At 46.4% G+C, this 23,335-nt stretch overlaps 1 protein-coding gene across 4 annotated transcripts in view; it reads left to right on the top strand.

The window, feature by feature from the left end:
* Nucleotides 1-10,125: 10,125 nt before the first annotated feature.
* LOC106036755 (contactin-4) overlaps nucleotides 10,126-23,335 on the top strand; it is a 300,476-nt gene continuing 287,266 nt past the window's right edge. For all 4 annotated transcript variants that reach the window (XM_048068607.2, XM_048068576.2, XM_067002911.1 and 1 more), the window contains exon 1: nucleotides 10,126-10,335. The gene's annotated coding sequence lies outside the window, so the exon portion shown is untranslated. The remainder of the gene's footprint in view (nucleotides 10,336-23,335) is intronic.

The raw sequence follows: 23,335 nt of genomic DNA, 5'->3' as shown, positions 1-23,335 counted from the left end.
AACCAAAACATGAAATATTTCTCTGCCAGGAGCCAGCTTTGAGACATGTCACTGTATCAGCTTCACGCCCTAAAGCTCAAAGTAGGGCAAAAATAGTGCACGGACCTTCATTGGCTTTCTGGCTGGTAATAAATTACTTCCATAGAATGCAATACATGTTTTCTACTCATTATTTGTGTCGCTCTCCATATGAAGCAGCCTCTGTTATGTGCTTACAGCAAAGGCACATTATCAAAGTGCCTGTGTAAGTGGTAGATGGGAATGAATGAGTGTAAACAGGTTTTGACACAGATTTTGAACGGTATAATATCCAGGAATAAAAAGGAAGGGGAGAAAGGGAGGAAGAAAAGTCAGGCTGATACAATAGCCCTAACTGAGCCATAATTGCCTGTAAAATCAAGTGGGAGTTGACATTAAATAAGAATGTCATGAATATTGCCAAAGCATTAAACAAATATCCAGCTACCTGCCTGGTCTGCTGCTGCCATGAGTGCTGTAGGGATTCATGGCAGGTGAATGTGGATGGGGTAGATCTTCTGAGGCTTTGCGAAAGCTGAAGAGGATGGGATTGTGCAACAAAACAAAATTTATCTCAGTTTCAAACAGCACTGACTTAACGTTCTGGTGTCATTTTTACCTCTATTTGATTCTTTTACTTGACAGTAGAAAACTCATTATTACTGACTTTATCCCCACTAATACCTCTGGGTAGCAAATGACAATGTTTAAAGAGAACAATTATTGCAGTTGTGGGCTACATAGGCAGCACAGCCTGTGTAATGCAAAACTGAGTGCTCAGATTACCCAAGAAGAAGCAGAAGGCTGGGAATGGCAAACAGGTCAGGAATCAGCTCCTAGCCTCACGCTGTTGAGCGCATGGCACAAGGCAAGCCGAGCGTGCAGCAGGTACAGCTAGGCTTACCGCAGGAAAGAAAGAACCTGCAACGTCTGGTGAAGAACAAACACAGTGAGAAAGCAGCTAATTGCCGAACATTTTTCAGATCTAAAAATAGCCCACAAACAAAGACAGCAGTGAGACAAACCACATACAGTTAATCTGAGCGCACAACAAAGTAACTTGCAGCGAGCATCAAATGTTTCTACACAGTTAAATCAGCTGGATCACTCCACAGCACAGAAAAGACTATGATCTTTTGTTCTTACGGGCTTCTTTTGCTCTTTCTTTTTATTTATCATCAGTAATTTAAAATAAAGATAGGGAGCAGGTACCCAACAGTAGTAAAGGACACGCATTCTTCACCCTTACTGCCTTTGGGACATTACACAGGGATAAATTTTAACTGTGATATCGAGTCAGGTGTCAAGGCGTGCGTGTTTGAGAAGGGGAAGGCTCCTTTCTGATGAAGGCAGCTCAGATCTGCTCTTTTATGCCATCTTTTTCTCCTCCTGCAGAGGTTATTCTGAAGGTGGGGAAAGCAGATATGTGTCCCACTTTGCTCACGCAGGCTCTAGCAGACGTAAAACCTAGCGAGGAACCTTCCTGGTGGGACTGTGCAAACACTGAGTCCCCCAGGCACCAAGTCTGAATCAGAAAGCTTACGACCAGTACCCCGATAAAATCCTTTTTCCTTGCTGGGCTGGGCTGAGCTGCTCTGGAGGGTGCAGCCCAGGCCCTGGCACGTCCCCAGCAGCTCCAGCCCTGGTGGGAAATGCTTCGCAGAAAGCTCCTGGCATCCCAGGCTGGGCGTCCCCTGTGCACTGCTCAAACGAGCAGCTGAGCAGGCATGTAAGCATTTTGAGGATGGATTTGGCAGATAATAACTTTGATGGAAACGCTGTTGGGTTAGCACTCGGGGAGGCTGGCTCCTTGTGGAAGAAGAAGTGTTCACAGGGGACAGACGGGCAAATCAACACCAGTCCCCATTTCACAATTAAACAGCCAGCCCTGGATGAGAGGTTTCCCCAGAGATCACTTTGCTGGCTCACTGCATCTTGCATCAGCTCCATACCCTCTCCAGCACGGCTCTCGGGGGGCAGCAGCCCCTACCTCCGGGAAAGGCCGCGCTCACACGGGCCTCTCCGGCACGTGGCATGGGCTCCTGGCCTGCCGCAGAGCTCCCCTCTCCACATGGAGACAAAGGTCCCTTACCAGCCTCTGGGGTGGGCCAGGAGGAATGGGTGATGCCAGCTTCTGCTAGGTAGAGAAGGGGCAAGAAGGGAAGAGGTATTTCCTTGAATACCTCAATACAGTTTCTTGACGATCTCAAGCTCCTCTCTTTTCACTTGGGTCCATATTGGCCTTTACCTCCACTGGTCATCAGATATAGGCCTCGTCTCATACCTCAGCAGGAATTCATGTGTAGGGATAACTGATTTACTATTTACCTCAGAATGACTTGAGCTGCATACAACAATCTCCAATCAAACCATTCCCCTTTCAAGTTTCCCCATACCACCACCCATTTTAGCAGCAACCTGTCAAATCTAGCAGAACAGTGCCATTCCCTGCCTTAATATCTCACATACATAATATGGCTTCTTCCAATCCTGGCACATCTGATGGAAGCCTATCCCTATTTGCCAAGAGCATTCTTAAAGGGGAAAAAAAATGTTGTTAAAGGGTACAGTGCAGGTATTTAAAGAGGCAGCTTCCAACTGCTGCTGCTTCCTCCTCCTGACACAAAGATGAACCTCCTCTGGTAGCTGACTCACCGCCCTGGGCTATCACTCTAATTTCTTTGACTTCTGATGAGCAGATGCTCTAAATCTGTCAATATGAAGCACAAAAGGATCTTATTAATGGTCCAACTACTATGTTTTTCATGGGTAGTGCTATCAGTCTTATGTTATGCTTGTGCATTATTGCTAGCATTTGTTTACATATTCTGCAGCTCCCGCTCAGTGCTTTATACCACCTCACTTCATACAGCTGTCTCATACGCAGTGGTCTTTAGGCTACATATATCACGTTTATATAGTTTGAGTGAGCTTAAGGCTCACTTTCTTTGTATGGTACCAAGCTGTAAGGTACTTTTCTGTTTTCCGTAGTATATTGGTGTGCCTTGAATTATTCACTCAATTTCTGAGAAGCAGCATTAAGAATGTAATCTTCTGTTCATAAATCCATTGGAAGACTCTTAATAATGTAAGCCTTAGTGGAACATCTCAGCATTGCAGAGGAAGGAGTAAGCATTTCCTTAGGGTTTCAAATGGTTCACTTGCCTTTCCTTTGCGGAGCTAAATCCATTCTTTAGGGGGGAAAAAAAAAAAGGAAAAAAACAACAACACTTAGCTTTTGAAAAATTTCAGCCATTGTTATCTTATGCTTCCTTTTATTTAATGACCAGCAGCTCTGCCACTACAGGAAGGTCCATAAAGCTTGCAGAATACACAAAAACAAAATTTGGAAGCATTTACGTTCATCAGTTAGCTCTAATGTACCCCTTGCTTCCATGCTTTTCTTTCTCCTGAAGACGAAGGCATCCTGGAAGCCTTCACCTTATAAATACTCAGCTCAGGTGAGACCAACCACACCAGAAACTTGCATTCATCCCCAGAGATCAGTATGCTCACATGGCCAATGGCAGGCATGGTGACCGTGGCACCTTTGTGCTGAAGCCCCCATAGCCCACAGGGGTGTGATGGGCTGGAGCCCCTGGGATGTGAACGAGGCTATGGACACTTTTGGTGATCTCTCTGCAAAGGTTTGGCTTTCAAAATGGAAATCTAATCCAGGCATTGAAAATACATGGTTAATTCTTTGTCACTATCAGAGAAGAGCAGGAACAAGCAGGTTCAGTGCCTGCCAGGGCACAAACAGGAGTTTGGGGATCTAGAGCAGCAGGCAAGTCAATGGCAGAGGAGACCATGGGAGGTGGCAGCTGCACCCATGGCTTCCGATGTGGTATAGCTCCTGAGCTGTCGAGGTGGGAAGAGGACGATTCAGCTGCTGGTTGTTTCTTTGAACAGGACAAATAATTTTGTGTCCTTGGATCTCTGTTTTCTTGCACCAGCTTTAATGTGTTAATTCTAGTTATACAGCAAACTTCTTGTGGGGCAGCAGGGGAGGTAACTCCAATGAGATCTGTGATTACAGCAATACTTGCTTTTGCAACTGCTCGTGAAATAAACTCAAACATTTCAGTCAGTTTGTATGCACCATCAAGCAACTGTAGCACAAGATGCAAATGCTATATTCTGATTGGGTTTATACAGCAGCTCCCCAACTGCTCCATTTAATACAGTCCCCAAAATGGGGATAGTATCTCACACGTAAAGTACAAGCAGTGGTACTTTCTAGTTTGGGAGATATGGACTCGTGGGTAAACAACATTAAGCAATACATTGCCTGGCACCTGTTGGATGTCTCACAGTGTTGATGGTGCAGCATTCTGAATGCTCTACAGCATTCTTACACTGCTTTGACTTTTTTTTTCTGGCTTCATCATATATGTAAAATCGCTCCTGTACTTAAACATCATAAAAACTTTTGGGCCAAAGTGGCTTGGTTCTGTTTTATCCCATAAGATGTACCCAATCCAGGATATTATTTTCAGGTAGTGACTTAAACGGGAATATGCATGTTCACTTACTGCCCACATGACTTCCACAATAATACAATCCCTTTTAGGAAAGTATCTCTGCAGAATCGGCAGCTTGGTAACTGCTGTACAGTGCTAAAATTCCAAAATGATAGTTAATAACTTATCTGTCGAATGTACCCAACTGTCCTAGGCAAAATAATTGTTTCAATTAAAAACAAAAAAAGAAACTCAGCTTTGTTTTTATTCTTCCAAAGGCTATAAAAGTATTTATCTTTATTATTGGCAGGTTTCTAGTCTTCAAATAAATCCTTGCCCTATCATTACTGGAATGAAGTTTATCTGTTATTCATAAGCTGCAGAGAGATGTTTTCCTATGCTCTTTTTTTTTTTTTTTTCCCTCTCTGCTGTTTGTAATGGCCTCTATAGAAATCTTTCATATAAAAATTTTTATTACTTTCTTTTTTCTTGGCACAAATATATTTTTCCCTGTATTTCTGTGCTGAAATTAATCCAGTTCTATTTTTGTCCTTCCTTATCTGTACATTAAGAATAGACTATGTCTTGCTCAAAATTGTCTCCGTGGCTCCCATTCTAGGGAAAGCCTTAATGGCCTTCCAGTTCTCATTACTGAGAAGAGCAGCTCGTATTCTGAAGGGGTTTTAGTTAGCGACCTACCACTCCAACCGTGTAACTCTAAATGACTGAAAGCTCAATGGGTGGCTTGTGTGAGGTCCTCGTTGGGGCCCTGAGGCAGCTCTGAAGTTGGAGGCTCTGCTGGTGGAAGGAGACAGGTCTGCCTGTGTTTGTGGGAGACGTACACGTCAACAGCTACCGTGTCAGTGCAAAAGCGTTCATTATAGTACCTGCATTTGGTGGCATGAACACAGGATGTTCAACTGCTCTGTGTCCTAGAGGAAGGAGGCATTTCTTGCTCCTCTGCCTGGACTATGTCATGACAGCCATGATTTGAGACAAGATGCTAGATAAGACGGACCGCATGTTTAACTTCATAACTCTTGTCCTGGGACATGAACTCCTAAGTGCCTCAAGCTGGCTTTCCTCTAGACGTGTGGAATTTTATCTGGCTTGGAGAGCTTGACTCCAGAGGCAGGCTTCTCTGCGCGAAGAAAAGCTGTCACTTCTCCCCGGCTCTTAGAGTCGGATTCATGGAGAATGATGCAGGGATACATTGGAATCAGTGGGGCTTCACCTGCCTGGCGTGCTCATTAGTGAAGCTTCATTCCCTGAAGGCCAAAAAGCAAAGTTTTCAGCAGAACGTTCACAGCAGAAGATGCACCAGAGAGCTGTAGGCTACCTTTGGAAGAAGAACCCCAGCACAGTGGTTGATGAGGCTACTGGTTAACACCTTCTTTCACCTACTCTTTAATTTTGACCCCCCTTGGTAACCAACCAAACCAAAGTTTTTGAGTAATCGGTGCCCACAGCCATCTCTGTTAGGACTTTGAAAGGGAACGGGGAGGGCATTATGCCGCATGTTTATCAGGTGACGGATGATTAATAGGTCTTAGCATACAATGAATGTGTATCTCTTCTTCACATGCTAATCACATGGCATTTATAAATGTCAGCACCTTATCGTGGCAACACACTCTGAATTTTGTCTTTTTAAAGGTACTTATTTTTAACATTTTTAACACACATATTTTATTACTAAGGTTGCATCATTTGAAACTTCTCTTTTGTGATGATATAGAAATATGGTGAGCTTTTTTTTTTAATTTCTGAAGTAATTAAATTATTGCATTTCAAATCTAATCTAAAAAAAATCGCTGCAGATAATGAAGTTTATATTAATGTGTTTCTCTAACTACTAAAATGTAGCAGTGGGTGTCACATTGGAATCTTAATCATGACAAAAATAATTTATAACTATTAGACTGAGAAGCTTCAGGCTCTTCCTCTTCTGCTTTTTTTTTTTAATGTTAAAATTCTTTGCTTTTTAACCTAAGGCCTTAATTTAGAGTAATAAATTATAGTTTTACCATTTGAGGATTGCATCATTTTCATTCAAAAATCCTGAATTTCATTATTTGGTAACTTGGTCATAAAAATGTGCTTTATTATCAAATGTGACTAGGAAATGTAAGCCCTAAGGGATTTTTATAAAGGTTCAGGGAGAGTTTGGTACAGAAGTCCAATGAACAACACACAAAGAATCTGAACTCAGCTGCTACTTGAGCTGAGCTTTTTAGACTGCAAAAGAGTTTCTTTTCCAGCAATTATTGAATTATTTTTCAGTCCATTTTGGTGCTCCTTGAGGTAGGCAGAAGTGCCATTGCCATCCAGAGTCTTTATGGACCTAACAAATTTAGAATTAAGTGAAATAAATTAAAACTCTGTCAAAAATTCTGCATCTTGAAAAGCCTAGTGCTGTACTTTATCCTTGTACAGTAAAGTTGTTGAAGGTACTATCTGAAGACTATTTAATGCCACTAAGTTCGTAGGCTTGGATGTTTGGTTCTCCACCATTTTATTATGAATAAATATCCACATTCTTCAAAATGCTTCACTGAAATTGCTGCTCACTGGCATCTTTGGCAGGGACCTCACCAGAGTGGCCAAGGATTGAATCAGTTCAGAGGAAACCTCACCTTGTGGCTCCAAGCCATGGTTTCTCAAACACACGCTGGGTTGTACTGGTAAAACACAGGTTTTGCTTCAGTTTCTTCCTTGCTTGGCGATAGGACATCAGCCTCTGAGGCCATCCATCTACCACCTTTCCACAGCACTAATATCACTTCAACTTTGTCTAAAAGATTTATTCTCCCACATCTCACCATCTGTGCTGTCACTTAACTGTGGATGTGGGCATATTTACAGATCACATTGCAAATAACTCGCAGCCAGTTGTTGATTATTCTTTTCTTGCTTTATCGCCTTTGAAATGATGAATTTATTGCATTATCTTGAAATGAAACTCATGACGTGAGGCTGGTAATGGTTAAAAAGAAAGGCAAATTTCTACAAAACTCCTTGTATGTTGCATCGCTGTCTGTATCACTGAGGTAAAAGCAGCCCTAGACTTAAACAGCCCCTCGAAGAACTTTCCAAATAGCCATCACCTTGTAAAGATGCTCTTGGTATTTTAATTAAAGGTCAGACAAAACTACAGTGTAAACCTTGGAGATGCTTTGCATCAGACATTTAAAGAGGAGCTGCTTAACAAAGTCTTATCGTATTAGGGAAACAATGCCCAAACCCTTTCCAAGATTTATACGAACTGGTGCCTAAACAAAGGAGCCTCTGCCAAGTTCGGGCTGCGAGTTCAGCATCCATAAATCACAGCCTGGCCCCGTGTCTGTTTCATCCCTGTAAATCGGTGTGGAAGCGCTGCAGGGCCGTGCACCTCCATCAGCACTGGGAGCACGTGGACGCACCGCGGGACGGCGACGGCCGGGCAGGGCAGCACAGACGCATCAGGGATGGTGCTGGTGTGGCCTTCCGCCTGGCTGTGCTCGCACGCCTGCGCGACAACCTTCATGGCAATTAAAAGTAGTTTGTTTTCACGTAATTAATATTACCACGCTAAATAACGTTGCGGCGCTCTGGCACGAATATCCCGATTGCCTAGCCCGCATGCAGTCGCGCAGCGGCGTGCACTGAAGGTCGCGCTGTAAGGCTTTATTCAACGTGTCAGCTTTATTATTTTGAGCGATCTTAAAAACCTGCAAGGCATTTTTTCTTGCTGGATTTATGAAGTATTTTAGACTATTTGCTAAAAAGAATTTGTCTGAATTTTAGAATGGAGTCTTTCATTTCTGACTTCTCCACCTCTGGCCTTGTCCGTGGACTCATTTAGAACCGATGCAGGTGACCTCGTCTGCTCGTCACTTCGGCGGTGAGTTACACCGTATGCAGAGACGGTGGCACGACCAAGAGGCTTTTCAGGGGAGCCATCTGTCTGCACACACCGGTTGCATGGTTTTACCTTTCAGATCTCATTTGCTTTTGGTTGCCACCCAGTTGAGAGTGGATGATGTTTTTCTCTGGCGCTTGTACGGCTGTTGCATGCTCAGATGGGTTGTGATGATGTATTCTACACATGTTCCTTTTGAAAAATTCGGCAGCATTTTCAGCGTTGATTTCCCTGAAGAGTTATTACACCCCACACAGATTGGCAGCGCCATGCCACAGCGCCAGGATTTATGAGGTGACCTTGGAGACACAGGCACTCCCAGATTGAAAACACTCGGAGCTAAACTTGAAATATATTTATTTTGGATTACTGAGCAGTCTCCACCATTGTATAAATCAGAATGAGATTACACAAATAACACATAACATTTATATAACGTTTCATAACACGCGGGATTCCTTCGTACGCTGCTCAAGTACAACACTCCTGGTTCCTCCAGACTCCGCTTTCGCTGTTGGATCCGACGTTAGAGCTTCACCAGGACAAGGAAAGGCAGCACCTTTCCTGACCCCTCTGCATGCAGCAGTCTGTTCTTGGGGCCATCCTCCATCATATGGGAGCCAGCCGTCCCGAAGGCACTGGGGGCAGTGGTACTGGGTGGCTGCTTGGGACTGGGCTGGTGCAAGGCACTCCCTTAGGAGCCCTGCTGCTGCCCAAGACCCACAGGCCAGCACAAGGGGCTGAACCTGGGGTCCCTGCATGCCCCCGAGCTGCTGGGGGTGTTTTCCAGCCGCCTTTTGGAGCTGGGAGCTGCGCTAATGAAGAGGTGCTGCTAGGCGGCAATGAAACCTCCGAGCGGAGGCACGTCGAGAGCGAACCTGTGAGCAGCAATAAACGCGAATCCAACCTGCACTAATGTTAATTGTCATTCAGTTTATATCGATGTGCAGTTTATTAAACCATAAAGCAAGGCAGCAAGCACAGAGAGCAACTCTAGAGATAATTAAACATAATAAGGGTTTCACTTAATCCCTCAAAACCCAGGGGAGGCACAGTTAAGGCTGAGTACCCTGTTTGCACCGAAAGGCACGTTTTGCACAGTCATTTAAGAGCACTTCCCCGTACGATATTCCAGGACAGGGGGAAAGGTAGGTCCCACCTTCCGTTCTGCATACCATTTTTGCTTTTCTTTCTGCCTTTAAATCACTCTGCTCATTAAGCCCGAACCCTGAGTTTTGAAGCAGCTCGTGGCTCATTATTTGCGTCGCAGAGACAACTGGAGACCCCATCAGCGACCCTGGGGAAGGTCCCAGCGCAGGACGGCTGCTGGTGGAGCGGCGGTGAGGGGGCTGCAAGGGGCACGGGTGGGAGCTTGCGGGCTCAGCTCCCTGCCCAAAACTCTCTCTTTTCTTGGACGAGGAGGGTCAGCGAGGGGATGAGAGGAGAGAGCGGACTGGGCAGATGGAGGGAGGCAGCTTGGGAAGAGTGAGCGCAATCACGGCGAAGCTGGCAGCGCTACCGGAGGCAGCCTCGGAGAAGCAGTGAGGTGCCCAGCACCGCACCGGGGGGACCCCCTGCTCCCCGGCTGCTGGCACCGGGACTGCATCGGGCAGCGCTCGGCCGGGGGGAGCCGCCCGGTGCCCGGCCGAGCCCCGGCGGCGGTGCTGCGGGGAGCGGGGCGGGAGAAGGGTTAAGGGCGGCCGCGCACCCGCCGCTCCTCCGCCCGCCCCCCGTGCACGGCGCAGGTTTGGGAGGTGGGGTTTGCGCCGAGCTGCCCGGCTCCCGGCCGCTGCCGCTCAATGCTGCGGCCGCGGGGCTGCTGCGGGAGCCGCGCACCTCGGGGCTCCGCGCACGGCGGGCAGGCGGCGACCACCGAGCCCGGCACAGCCCAGCACAGCCCGGCACAGCCCAGCACAGCCCAGCACAGCCCAGCATGCCCCCCGCCCCGGCCAGGTAAGCGCAGCTCTGCGCCGGGAGGAGGGAGGCAGGTTGGGGAGGTGGAAGTGAAATCAGGGATGAAGGAGAGAAGCGGCTGCGGGGTGCGATGCCGAGCGGCTCGGGCAGCGCCGCCGCCGGGGATGCTCCGCGGGGATGCGGGAGGAGAGCCGGGGTCGGGCGGAGCCGGCCCTGGGGGGGCTTGGGGGCGGCGGTGGGGAGCGTGGGGCTGGGGCCGGGGGGGTGTGCGCGGCTCTGCCGCCGGAGGGATGCTCCCTGGCAGGCTGGCAGAAATGCACGCATAACTTTTTGCTTGATGCAGCCAGCGTTCTCGTGCTCGAGTTTTCGCTTCTTTTGCTTTCTCCAGGCTGATGTTGCTTCCGTGTCGCGAGCAACATAATGCAGCATGTTGTTTTATTTATCCCAGACAGGAGTGACTTGCTCTCTAAACTACAAATTAAACGATGCTGCTTGCATAACAAGTGGAAATAGTTTGTATCTTACATACTAATTATCCATCACCTTTTAGACTAAGCAGGGGCTGGTTTCTGCGACGAGGGTTTAATAAAGCAGGCTGATGTCTTGCAGCAGCGCGTTCATTTCCTCTCGCTGGATTAATGTGGGCAAAGGATTAAGAGCCAGCATGTTGATTAGGCGCCCCGAGGTGCGGGGAAGACGGGGAACATTTGGCTGTGGAGAGGAGCCGGGTTTCGTCTTTGCTCTGGCGCATCCCCCTGTTTACGTGGCGCGGCTCGGGACCCTCGTCCTAGCAGGTCGATGGCTCCGCGGGGGCAGGGACCGCCGCGAGCCCCCGGCCGCCCGGTGCCGGAGCCTCCCCGTGCCCCCCGGCGGCCCCGAGCATCCCCGGCCGCCCCCCGCCGCGCTCCGGCCCCGCTCCGCCCGCAGCTGCGCCCCACGCGGCCGTGGGAAGCGGGGCCCCGCTGCTGCTCTCGGGGCCAGCCCGCTCCAGCCCCCTCCTGGAGCCCCTGCTGCTGCCTTCCCGGCCAGGACACTCATTTGGCTTCTTTGCTGGACCCGGCGAGCTCTTTTTTTTTACCCTGCGTTTGTAAGTCCCTGAAAACTGCTTAAATGGCTCTTGAATAATCCTTCAAAGTCACCTCCCCCCTTTAATCTAATACCAAAAGGACTTACTTTACACAGCTAATCCCTCTTTTACTCGCTGTACAGCCTCATTTAGGGGTGTGCACACTGCTAATTTTCCCAGAGCAGCCTGCTTTAGACAATGGCTTCTGCTGGGTGCAGCAACCTCTTCCTCGCCGTGCTCACTTCTGGGCTGAGCTAAATACGTCTGCCAGGGTTTTGCTTGATTTCGGGAGGTTTTTCATCAGCTCCCACCAAGTGAACTATCCTCTGGCAGGAAGCCACACCAAAAGCTTTGTGTGTCATTGTAAATAGCACCCATCCCGGGGCTCCCCGGGGGGCTCCTGCCCTGCGTGTTAGCCAGCCTGGGGGCGTACAGCGCCGTGTGCCTGCTGAGAGCTGGAGTCGAATGATCCTGGCAAAACTCGGGTGACTTGGGAATTTCCCCGTGCGTACCTGCTGCAGTGGAGCTGAGCTTTCTTCTAGTTCATCCACTGCTCCCAGAATTTTAAGCTTGTTCTGATCTACCTGCAGACGAGCTGTATGCACTGGATGCGAAGGACAGCAGAAAAGAAGCTTACCTTGCTTTACCTCACTTCTCCATTAGCATCCAAACACTGAGTAGGATGAAATGCTATTTCTTCCTAACCTGAACTGTACATGGCCGGTGCCCTGGTGCGTTATCCGTGATGTCTGGAGCCCCACAGCCCCTTGTCCGAGGTCCCCGTGGGTTGAGACGAGGGGCAGTGTGCCTTTGGTGTGCCCTGGGCAGCGGGAGGTGGTGGGTGCTGGCACGTCCCCGTCCTGGACCATAGGGATCCCTTTGGCAGCGGTGTGGCACAAGCCCTCTTGGATGGTCTGTGGACCTTCCTGTGGTGGCCGTAGGTGCATTTTGAGTGTTAATCCCTCCACTGTGTGTTTCCCCGAGTACCGATTTCCAGCACCAGCTGTGGAGTGTTTGTTCCAGAGGCAAAGGCAGTGGCACTGCAAGACAGCCAGGGGCTGGTGAGAGAACCCCCCTTGGCTCCCAAATCGCACCTCCTGCTGTACAGAGAAGTATTTCTCCTTGATATCCACATCTGATCCTCAGCCTTTACAGTTTGTGGGATTAACATTGCCTTGATTTAAAATACGTGTCTGTGATAACCTGTTGGGGACACCTATGAAAACAGGTGTCGTTGTCAAGCTCCTGTAGAATTTTGCCAAAGATGCAAAACTTTAGGATATTTTTTTTGTGTTCTGGCACCAAGTAATTTATTTCCCTTGAATCGGGGAGTTGGCTTTGTCTGACAGTTCTGCTTAGTTGGCTTGATTTAAAAACAAACAAACTAAACCCACACCAGAGGTAGAGATGAGGCAGAGCCAGAGGGACGCCAGTCCCAGGATAGCCAGAGCACAGCTTTTTCACTTTCTCTCGTGGTCTCCGAAAGCGGACCCTTCTGGGAGCTGCGCTGCCCCCAGAGGGCTCGGCACAGATGGGGTTAGGGCAGCTCCCCCCAGCCCCCCCAGATCCTCCCCCCGACCACAGCCCCCAGCCCGGGCACCGCAGGAGAGGCTGCTCCTGCGTGCGGGTCCTCTGCTGCGTTTTGAAAGTTCATAAATCATCGCAGCTCTATTTTTAGCCAGGCTAGATTAGAGCAAGTCTGGGTTTTCTTCCCACACCTCCGTCCGTGGCCTAAAATGACCCAGTAATGTCCCTGTAAAAACAGTTTTCGCGCTGCCTTTGATTTTGCTTGTGACCCGTCGCTCAGACCTGTTCTTACACAGAGGACGGGCTTATTTCGAGCAGGGCTTGGTGCAACAGGTGGGAGTTTTCCTTCAAATGCAGAAATTGTGAGTCTGCTGCTTGCTGCATGAGTGATGTGCAGCCCCTGACAGGAAGGTAATCACAAACCCAGGGAAGTAACATGAATCACACGAAATCCACAAATGTCAACTCCAAAGCTCTAATCCAGGCGTGCTGCCAAGATTTAAACTTGCACACATCTTTACTGTTATCTGCTACAGTGGTTAATCAAATATAAATATGAATATCATGACAGTAGTGATTCATTCTTTTTATTATTAGCAAAGCAAATATATGATGATGCCATCCACCCAATTTAATGTTTCATGAGAATACACTATTCCCTGTCCCCTACAATCATCCACCCAAAATGCTGATATTAAAATAAAAACTCTTGTGTCAAATCTGCTTACAGTCTTAGCATAAACAAGGTTCGTGTTTCATTATGAGCTAAGACTAATATTTTCTGCACCAAACAGTGTTTCTAGTACTGTATGTGTTGTACTTGGGAAATAACTTCATTCTTTGCTTTTCCCTAGATACAAGCAGTCACTTTTTATCTTAATCTGTAGGATAAAAATCTGTTTCAGCATGACAGCAAGGAAAAGAAAGAGTTTTCTTTCTTTGAATTGCTGAGTTAAATCACTGAAAGTCAGACCTCCAGGACCAAGAGGGTCAAAGCATTTTAAAAACAATTAATCTAGTGTTGTAATCCATATTCATGATTCATATTTAGGAAGTTAAAGCATAAGGAGCAAATTTCGACTCTGCAATGTGATTTTTTTTTCCCCCTGTAATATCTAATCACAGCATAGCTGTATCAGCATGTGGACTTCAGTAAGGTAAGTGACACGCTTACCACTTAAAAAAAATGTGATGGAGACTCAAGGAAATAATCTACTACTATTATATTTTTTATATTGACTTTACAAGGATTTATTTAAAACTGTGTTAAACAACTATCAGTTTCAAAAATGTGCTTCTACAACACTTATTTCTTCTGTTAATCCTTCCATAAGCTCCCAGTTGATCAGCAGCTGATGCTCTGTTACTTGAAAGTTGGCTGGAGATGTCTCAGATATGGCCAAACATCTTTATTAATGAATAAATGTTTTGATATTTCCAGCACCAAGCTCTCCTAAAATGCATTGTGGGACTTTTGAAAATTTAACATTCCTGAGGAATGACTTCATATTTATTTGGGGAAAAAAAGGCAGTTGAGCAGAATCAGATCTCCATCAGGGCTACTATAGTGGTACGGCGAGGGGTTTGAGCATCGACGTGCAAACAGAACACGAATAAATTTTACCACTATGGTAAAATACCATCTTTTCTCCTTGCTTTTTCCAGAGGCTTTGAGCCAGGCTTCAGTGCGACTCATTGGACACACTTGTTATTAGCCATCTCATCTGGGCTTTTCCCACTCTTCTTTGCAGAGTAGCATGTGGCTGAAAGACCAACTGTTAGGCTTGGCTCTTTCCATTTTTTTTTGAGTCAGTAAGCCAATGTGCTGTGGTGTTCCTTCTCCCTTCACAAACCTTGCTCATCAGTAGCACGGCCCAAATTTGTGCCCTTCACACCTCCGCCAGTGTCCCTGACCAACGTGCTGGGGGTGGCAGGGGGCTGCACCCAGCAAAGGGACATTGCTGCCGAGCTGCTGGGACTGGCTTCCCTACAGGGTCATGTACAGGACCGGTGAGGTCTTGGACAAAAGATGTTATTGCAGTGGGCATTTGTAGCTGGTCAGGAGGCAAGTGAGTCCTGAGATGACCTGCTTCAAACTCCAGATTGGTTTTCTCTTCTCTAAACCATATCTGTGTAAGAACTTTGCAGGCCTCACACAAAGTTTGTGTTTACAATTTATTTACATAAATGTTTAGCCAATGAAGAGATGCAGTATTTAAACCCAATCTACATAAGGTTCAGCGGGTCATCTTAGTCAATTAGACTAAGAAAGGGAATAAGTACCATACTTTGTGTTTGTAATGGAAAAACCTGTATTATGAATGGTAATTTAATTTTTGAGTACTGAATAGCAATAACCTATCAGTATGTTTTTAACAGAACAGTAAGTGCATGGTTTATTAAACTCGTATGCAGATAAGAGGGTATTATTTGGGAAGGCTCACAAACAACATCATACTCAAACAATTAAACACATTTCCATCTCTATGCTTCCAGTAATAGGAATGCGAAAACCCAACTAGCCATCTGTGAAAGTCAACAGGGTATTTAGTGACTGCTGCTTTCCCTGCTCATGGCTGTATGTTAATGGTTCTGATCTCCCATTTGCACTTATTTTTGGTGATAGCTGTAAAACCCTGAGCAGAGATCTTTTCCTAGTTTGATCCATAAACATGCTTTGGGCCATTTCCCCCTTTCTGGGCTTTGCTAATTAGTAGTCAGTAGAAAAACTGGATTCTGCTCCCAACCCTGAGCCAGGTTCTGTTACCTTAGCTGTTCTAGGTTTGTACCAGGTTTATGTCAATAACCTTTTACAGTCCAGTTTTGTACATTGGTGAAGAACATGTATTGGTGGGTCAATGGCAAAATAACCATTCCCTATGGCTTACTGCCATAAAGCTGAGCTGCTGTCAGGGAGGCTTTACACTGCCTGTTGACATCTGGGTTTCTGATACCATCAAGTGTGAATTACTTGCTGATGTGCTGCATCTTCTGCTCCTGGATCTTGGGTGGGACTACCACATTTTATAGAGCATACGTGTGGGGAACCTGTAGCTGGTGGGCTACAAACAATGCATAAATTCATTTCACGTGGTTTCTTTTCCATATTATTATTTGAATAACTGTACTTTGTGTTACTGGTGTGACCCACAAGATGTGTTTGAGAAGCATGTTCAGTGCTAAGCAGATGAGGGTGCTTCACCTCCTTACAGAGTACCGAACAGCTTTCATCAAATAATATTTTTTTATCACTACTACCCTGCTCTTGTGAAATGGAGGCAAAAGCTCCGTGTCCTCGTCATGAATGAATGAATGAATCTTCTTGGTCTTTGTCTCCCAGTCTTTTGAAAAAAGCTTCTGAACAGCACTCAACTCCAAGCTCTAAAAAGAGTTACTTAGCATAAGAGCAGAACATTTGCCTAAGAGGGTTTTAGTCCAAGAATGACTTTTCATATTTAATTGATCTGTATTGTTCAATTAGGGAGATGTATAATGCCCTCTGTTGTGCATGTATGGCTTGAAGGAGAAATGAATGAAGTATGAAGTACAGCAGAAGAGTAATTTCAGACAGAATCAGCTCTTAGCAGTGTACAACACTGGATTTCAGTTCAGGCCTTGATATGCATGAGTAAATATGAATTGTGTAAATACATCAGATTGGTGATTTCTCCATGCAATTTATTTGGGGTTAGATTTGTTCTTATTCTAGCCACATTTCAGTAACTTTTTTTTTTTTTTTTCCACGTCTTAAACGTTTTCTGCTCAGAATAAATGGCCTATTGTATTTCACTGCATTTCACTTCACAAACAGCTCGCTGGGGCTTTCCTCCCCCCGGCCCCCCGCAGGACTCTGCCGCTGAGCGTGGCGCGGCGGTGCCCACCCTGGGCTGAGCCCGATCCCGCGGGGGCAGCACTCAGCCCCCAGCCTCGTCGCCCTCATGCTCTCGCAGGTTTTGGGGGGGGATTTGGGGGGATTTAAGGGTGCTGCTGCCCCTCCCAGCTGCTGCAGGAGCCTGTGGCCCCCAGCACACAATTTCCCTGGTGTAATTTTCTCAGGATTCATAATTCTGCAGAATGCATACACGAGCGCATCGTTTTTCTCCTCGACTTGTTTCCTCCATCGGTGCCGTGATTCTTTATTAACCCACAGAGCCATTCTGCTCCGCAGTTTACCCTGGCTTTGCCCAGTGTTTTGTACTTGCTGCTATCTGTCTTCACTCACACAGCCCAATGCAGCAGGTCCTCTCACCCAGCACTGCCCTCCCTGCTCCTCCCCAGCTCCTTTGATTTCCACCCAAGATGATTGAGACCTCACGAGGCTTCCTCTGCTGGAGCCAGTGCAGTCAGACGTGCTGTAAGAAAGCGCCGATGATTCACGAGGGATGATTTTAAACTTGGCAGAAATCAGTGACCATGGGCGCTGAGTGCCCAGCTGGTATGGAGCAGCTGTCCTGGGAGGTGCACGGCGTCAGGGAGCTTTGTCAGTGTGCAGCTCTCCCCTGATGATTTGTAAGAAGGCTTTCTGGGGAAGTGCTCGTGTCTTAAGGATGCTCAGCATTAGCCTGGGCTTCCAGAAATCCACATGGAAATCCACACTACTTTGCCAGCTCTGCTTTCTCTGGGCATCTGTCGGTGGCAGGGTAAGGTGTGCGGGCAGGAGGGACAGGCACTGAGCATCCTTTCTTCTGACCTCTGCCTCCACAGCTCCCTCAGGTTCTTCCCCGCTAACCCTCCCATATGCACCCTGTCATGCTCTTTTCATCCACAAGGTGACTTTCTGCTCCCAGCTCCTTCATTTGGGAGTGGTGGAAGATGCTTTAGGAAGCTACCCCTCTCTCCATGGAGTGACGTGCAGTGCTGAACTAAAGCACTGCTGTCCCCCCTCTTGCATGCACGGAGCTGTGTGAGCAGGGCCGTGGTCATACACACTGTTCTGTGTTTCTGCTTCAATTGCCACCTGGTTTTCGTGGTTTTTTGCCAGCACTTCCCACCATAAATATTAAAGGAACGTATCACACATTTTCTTCATTTTACCAGGGAGGCAGAGATGGAAAAAGCAAATACGGTGCAATGCTAAGCACAAGGTTGGGTCCCTCCTGCAGAGCCACAGTCACGTGCTGGTTGGAGTGCGAGAATTGCTCAGGTGAATTCAGTGTTTGATGGATCTCTTGTAATTGCAGATGGAGGGAAAAACAGTAGTCAAATACATCTGAGAATGACGAGTGCAAAACAAGGATTGACTCGATATTTTCTCAAGTCAAGTGGAAAAAAGGAAGCCCAGTACGAGAAAGCTGAAAAGGTCAAACTAATTTGTACTTGGGTGATAATGGCTAATGCCACAACTGTTTATGAAGCTTGCAAAATCTTCCCAGTGTTAAGCACCGTGATGTATCTGTTGGTGATTTTTGAGAAATTAAAAATGAAGCATCACTTGTTCCACCCTCTGTATGCCTTAATCTGTTTTGGTTTAGGATTCCCTGGAAAAGTTACATGTTCTTTACAAATTAGTTGAGATTAAATTTATTTAGTTCTCTTGGCTTTGGTGTGCCGTGGCTGAAGGGAGATCTTTTTTAAACACGGAAGATTAATAGTTAGCTTGATGAGAATACGGCTGAAAACCTGCCCGTGTCTTGCTGCTTAGGCATTCCGGCTGGGTTCTGTTTGTTTATTTTGCTGCAGTCTTCTCTGTTTATTTACTAGGGAAAGTGGAAATTTTATATGCATGTACAGCTCCTGCTATTAAAATAGGAATAAGTGGTGAGCTCCTAATTCCCCACACTGCCTTCTGCTGCCTCAGTTCTTTATGCAGATTTGCAGCTTCTTTGAGTGGCTACTGGAAACTGTGTGAATTTTCCTGGGATTCTGCTTTCTTTCCTGGGAGCAGCAGTGCTACCAAGCTGCTTCGTTTTCTAGGAGACAACATGGGACTGTACCGGGAGTCTCTCCTGCCTCGTGTACAGCACAAAGTGTCGGCTCCAGAGGAATTCATTTGCCAGGCTTATCACCGAGACATTTAATATCTGGAATGATTTAGTATATCAAATCCTGGAGTTTGGGGCTGAATGTAGCTGCATTCGTCATTGTTGCAGAACCTTGACAGTGAACAAAAGGTGCTGCAGGGAACCATAACTCATGCAGCAAATTAATGGGTTCCTGGCTTTGCTTGCTCAGCTAAATGGAAGCTGGAAATGGTGTGGTCTCACCGGCTGAAGGTTTTCTGCAACAAGTGTGTGGGTTAGGGGGTTGTGTGTCCTTCATCTCTGGGACAGATACTGGAAGTGTTGCCCTCTTGCCAACAGGCTGGGACTGGCTCTTCTTGATTTTGAAGTACTTCTCTAGGAAGGATTTTAAAGGGAAAAACAAAACAAAACAAAAAAACAAACTTGTTAGCTGTTATGGGAGCATGATGCATTTGTTTTAACAGAAATGTTTTTTTCAGTATCATCCACAGGCAAAAGAGAACTTGAAGCCACAAGACCCGCATGCCAGTAATACTTACTATATTATTAGATAGCATCACTGGGCGTTTTGCCACTGGGAAGGGGTATGTAGTTTGAGGAGATATTTGATCACCTTCAGATGTAGGGTTCTCTGAGTCTGGGCTACTGCAAGTGAGGTTTGTCCATGTCTGAATTTACGCAGGCTATTTTAAAGCGTAAATCTTTCTCCTGATCCTCAGTAGCAGTCACATCTTAGAGGTATTGGAACTTACCTGGCCATAGGGGTCTGCAGCTCCACGTCTTCCTGGCCCTGATTTTTGAGCTTACCTCTTTTTTCTAATTCTGACACCCTTAAGAGGAGATGAATCCAATTCCAGCAAAGGTTTTTTTTTTTGGTTGGTTTCAATCCTGTTTCTTTCCTTTGAAGAGCAGCTTTCAAGGTCAGTATTTTTCAAGAGCGTAAGGATAAAGTCCAACCATACCGCATGATCGCTTTTCTACTTCAATCTCCTGGACCACTGAAGTTAGAACCTGTATAGGCGAAGCCTGCCTCTAATAGCCCAGGAATACCTTCTCTCAGTTTGTTCAATCCCGTGTAAGTGAAAGCTGGCAGCCTTTGGCCAATCTCAGCGTGTATGAACAGAGTCCTTACAGTAGATTAAGTGATACATCACAGCTCCTGGGCAAACATTACACGAAGGAACCCAATCTGCAGCAGCCAGCATAAATGGAGAGCAGTGCAATGTTTGTATTGCTGTTTATTTAATTACTTCAGATTTGTTTCTCTGTAAACACTTGCCTGACCAGCCATGCCTCTGAGTTTCCTCCTGAGCAGTCTGTGCTCAGAAGGAGATCAGAAGGTACTTGGAGAAACCAGACATCTGCAGGCTCTGTTGCCTCTTTGCTTTGGGAGAGGAAAGCCATGGGAATTAGAGAGAAGGTGGAAAAAGGGGGCATAGCATAGGGCATAGCAGGAAAACTTCACAAGGCCAGGAAAAAAAATCTTCCTTTTGATTCTTCTTCTATCCTCTACTTTCGTCCTTGTGTCACATCCTGTTGTGGTGGCTCCTTTCACATGATGGCTCCACTCACATGGTGGCTCATGCAATGTCACTCACGCAGTTAGTGGTAGCTAACATCCCTTAGAAAACTGAGTTATGGGTGCTCCTCTGGCAGCACAATTCAGGGAAGACTCCTTGCTTCGCAAGAGGAAGGACTGACAGCAGTTAGCTGGACCAGCCCGCCGGGATCTTCTGCCATCCTCTGGGAGCCTCCTCCTTGCTGCCAGGGGGAAGTGGTTGCCTCTTCTGCCTGAAGAAGGCAGCGAGCACACGTTTCCACATAGCGCATCTGTTCATGTCACTGTATGAATAGTCTTGGAGAGGCCATGTGGTTCACTGGGCTGGGGACACCAAGCCCCTTGCCTATCCCTGCAAGGACACTGAGCACCAAACCTCAGTGCTCCCCAGCTGGGCGTTCCACCAGACAGCCCGTGCCCAACGCGATGTATTGTGTATTTTCGCTGAAATATTTTTTGCACCGTGAAAAAACTCCAAGAGGAAAATCCTTCAAATCACATTTTAAAAGCATTTAATGTGGCACTGGAGCATTCTGCAAATTAAAGCCAGCCCTGGGACCAAACCCTCAGCTATTAGGCTGCTGTTTTTTTTCTCCTTTGCTTTCTGATGTCAGGAAGTTCTGAGATTTGTGGTGTAAGTGCACAGCTCTGTGAGCCAGGTAATGCTTGCAGTCATTTTTGGCATATTCAGAGACAGCAAGGCTACTTCTGATAGCCTGCTTGCTATCAGCACCCACTGTATCGCAAAACCATTTTATTATGATGATTATTATTGTATTTTAGAACCATTACCTAAAATATGGAATCAGTGCCCCTAGAAAAGTGGATTATCCTTTCCTGGGTAGCTAATTTTATTTCACTCAAGAAAATTTGATTCATATTTCTGAAACATTGCCACTAAACAGCTTTCTAAGCAGAGTTGCAGTGCAAGACCAAATTAGATTCGTGTAGGGAGAAGGGAAATATTGTTGTTGCAAGTGTCCAAAGGGGTTGAAATGAAAATAATCTTATAGATCAAACTTAAATTGAGTTCAGATATTACAGAGATAACACAGTTCTGTACCTAGAAAATCCATCTGTCAAAAATAAAGTTCAGGGTCACATTTTAAAATGGCACTTCTGGTCCTGGATCCTTTAGCTTCTCTCTCAGGCAGACCCGAGATGGCAGCCCCATACATTGCAGGGGCACAGAGCTTGCGAAGCAGTTAAAGCTGCAGGAGTCTGTTAAAAAAATAAAGAAGCAAATAAAAAGTTAGGGACGATGTGGTAGGGAGCCTCTGGGTGAGGATTAAAGGGATGTAAAGCAGATGTTGTCATGGATGTCTGCTAAGGACAAATCCAATAATGGGCTGTGTGGGAATGGCACAAAGCTGTGCCAGGGGAGGCCCAAGCTAGATACTAAGAAACATTTCTTAACCATGAGGGTAGTCAAAGAATGGGACAGGCCTCCTAGCGATGTGGTTGATGCCCCATGCCTGTCAGTGTTCAAGAGGCATTTGGATAATGTCCTTAATAAAATGCTTTAATTTTTGGTTATCCTTGAAGTGGACAGGGGGTTGGACTTGATGATCTTTGCAGATCCTTTCCAACTGAACTATGGTGTGAGTCTGCGAAAACACCTTGTGAAGTTCTGCAGGGTGAAGTGGGAGTAATTTGTATCAAACTGAGGAACTTACTTGACCTTTATTACCAGAGACTCTGAATAGGCCTAAAATTTCAGGTCTTTAATTATCCATGTGGCAGTCTCGTGGGCTGCCAGCGTGCTGGTTTATTAGAGGTGAAGAACGGAGACACGCATTTGGAGATGGTCAGAGACACAGAGATATTTAGGCACTTCAGTTTCTGAGAAGGTCTATCCGAACTCATTGAATTTGGGGCTACAGGGCTATTCAAAACAATACATTTATGGTAGAGGAGAAATTTTCACACTGAGTTCTTGTCCCCCATGGCATGCATCATAAGTCAGTCTCATGCTTAAAACAGACTTAGTTTTTTTTTGCACCTGTATTTTAGCTGTGGATCAGTCCTTCCCTAGCCTTGTTGATTTCTGGGCATTGAAATAGTCAGGGTAAAAGGTCTCTCTGAATACTTGCTCTAAAACAAAAAGTACCTAGAATTGACAATGTGTTTTTGAAAATGTAACCAAGTACAAGTATGATTTAACTAGCTAAAACATTTTGAGTAGACATAAGCATTCATATAGGAGAACCTGATAATACCTATACTAATGTAATCCTGTCCATTACCATTGTATAAAATGTAAAATATTGTATAATATTTGAATCCAACTGCAGAGAATCCTTTATAACTATACTGACAATATCTAATTTTAGTAGCTATTTAAGTTCTGTAGAACAGATGAATGCATTTCTCCTTTGCGATTCACTTCTAAGATGGTATGTATCATCCGCACTTCTATTTTTATATATGTATTATGTTTTTATACATATTATCTATATAACTCCTTTTCCTGAACTCATAGACCAGTATCCTGAATCCCTGCTGAAAAGGCCCGGGGGCTGCCTGTGGCCGTGTGCCGGTGCCGCAGCTCAGCCGCCCTGGGGTGCAGCCCATGGGCACCCCTCCCCGGGCACTCGTTAGCCCACCTCCGCACCCCGAGCCCAGCTCTGGCCCCCATGGTCACTGGTGGACGTGGCTGAGCTCGGGGGCACCGCCAGGGTGGCTGGAACCATGCCCTGAGCAGCCCGGTGTGAATTCAGCCTCACTGGCTCCCATCACCCTTCCCGCACGGCGAGAACGACTGTGTGCTTTTGGCCAAAAACGCCGATTTGTGCATGTTCTTTTCCAGACACTTCGCGGGCTGAGCCTCTGGCTGGAAGGCTCTGGCTTTGAGACTGCAGTGAAATTAAGCGCGTACCTAAGCCCTGACAGGATCAGGACCAAACACTTTAAATAATTGATGGACTG

This window comes from Anser cygnoides, chromosome 10 (genome assembly GCF_040182565.1).
Source record: "Anser cygnoides isolate HZ-2024a breed goose chromosome 10, Taihu_goose_T2T_genome, whole genome shotgun sequence".
Taxonomy (NCBI): Eukaryota; Metazoa; Chordata; class Aves; order Anseriformes; family Anatidae; genus Anser; species Anser cygnoides.
Note: the sequence above shows the minus strand (reverse complement) of the source record. Positions and strands in the feature narration are given on the sequence as shown.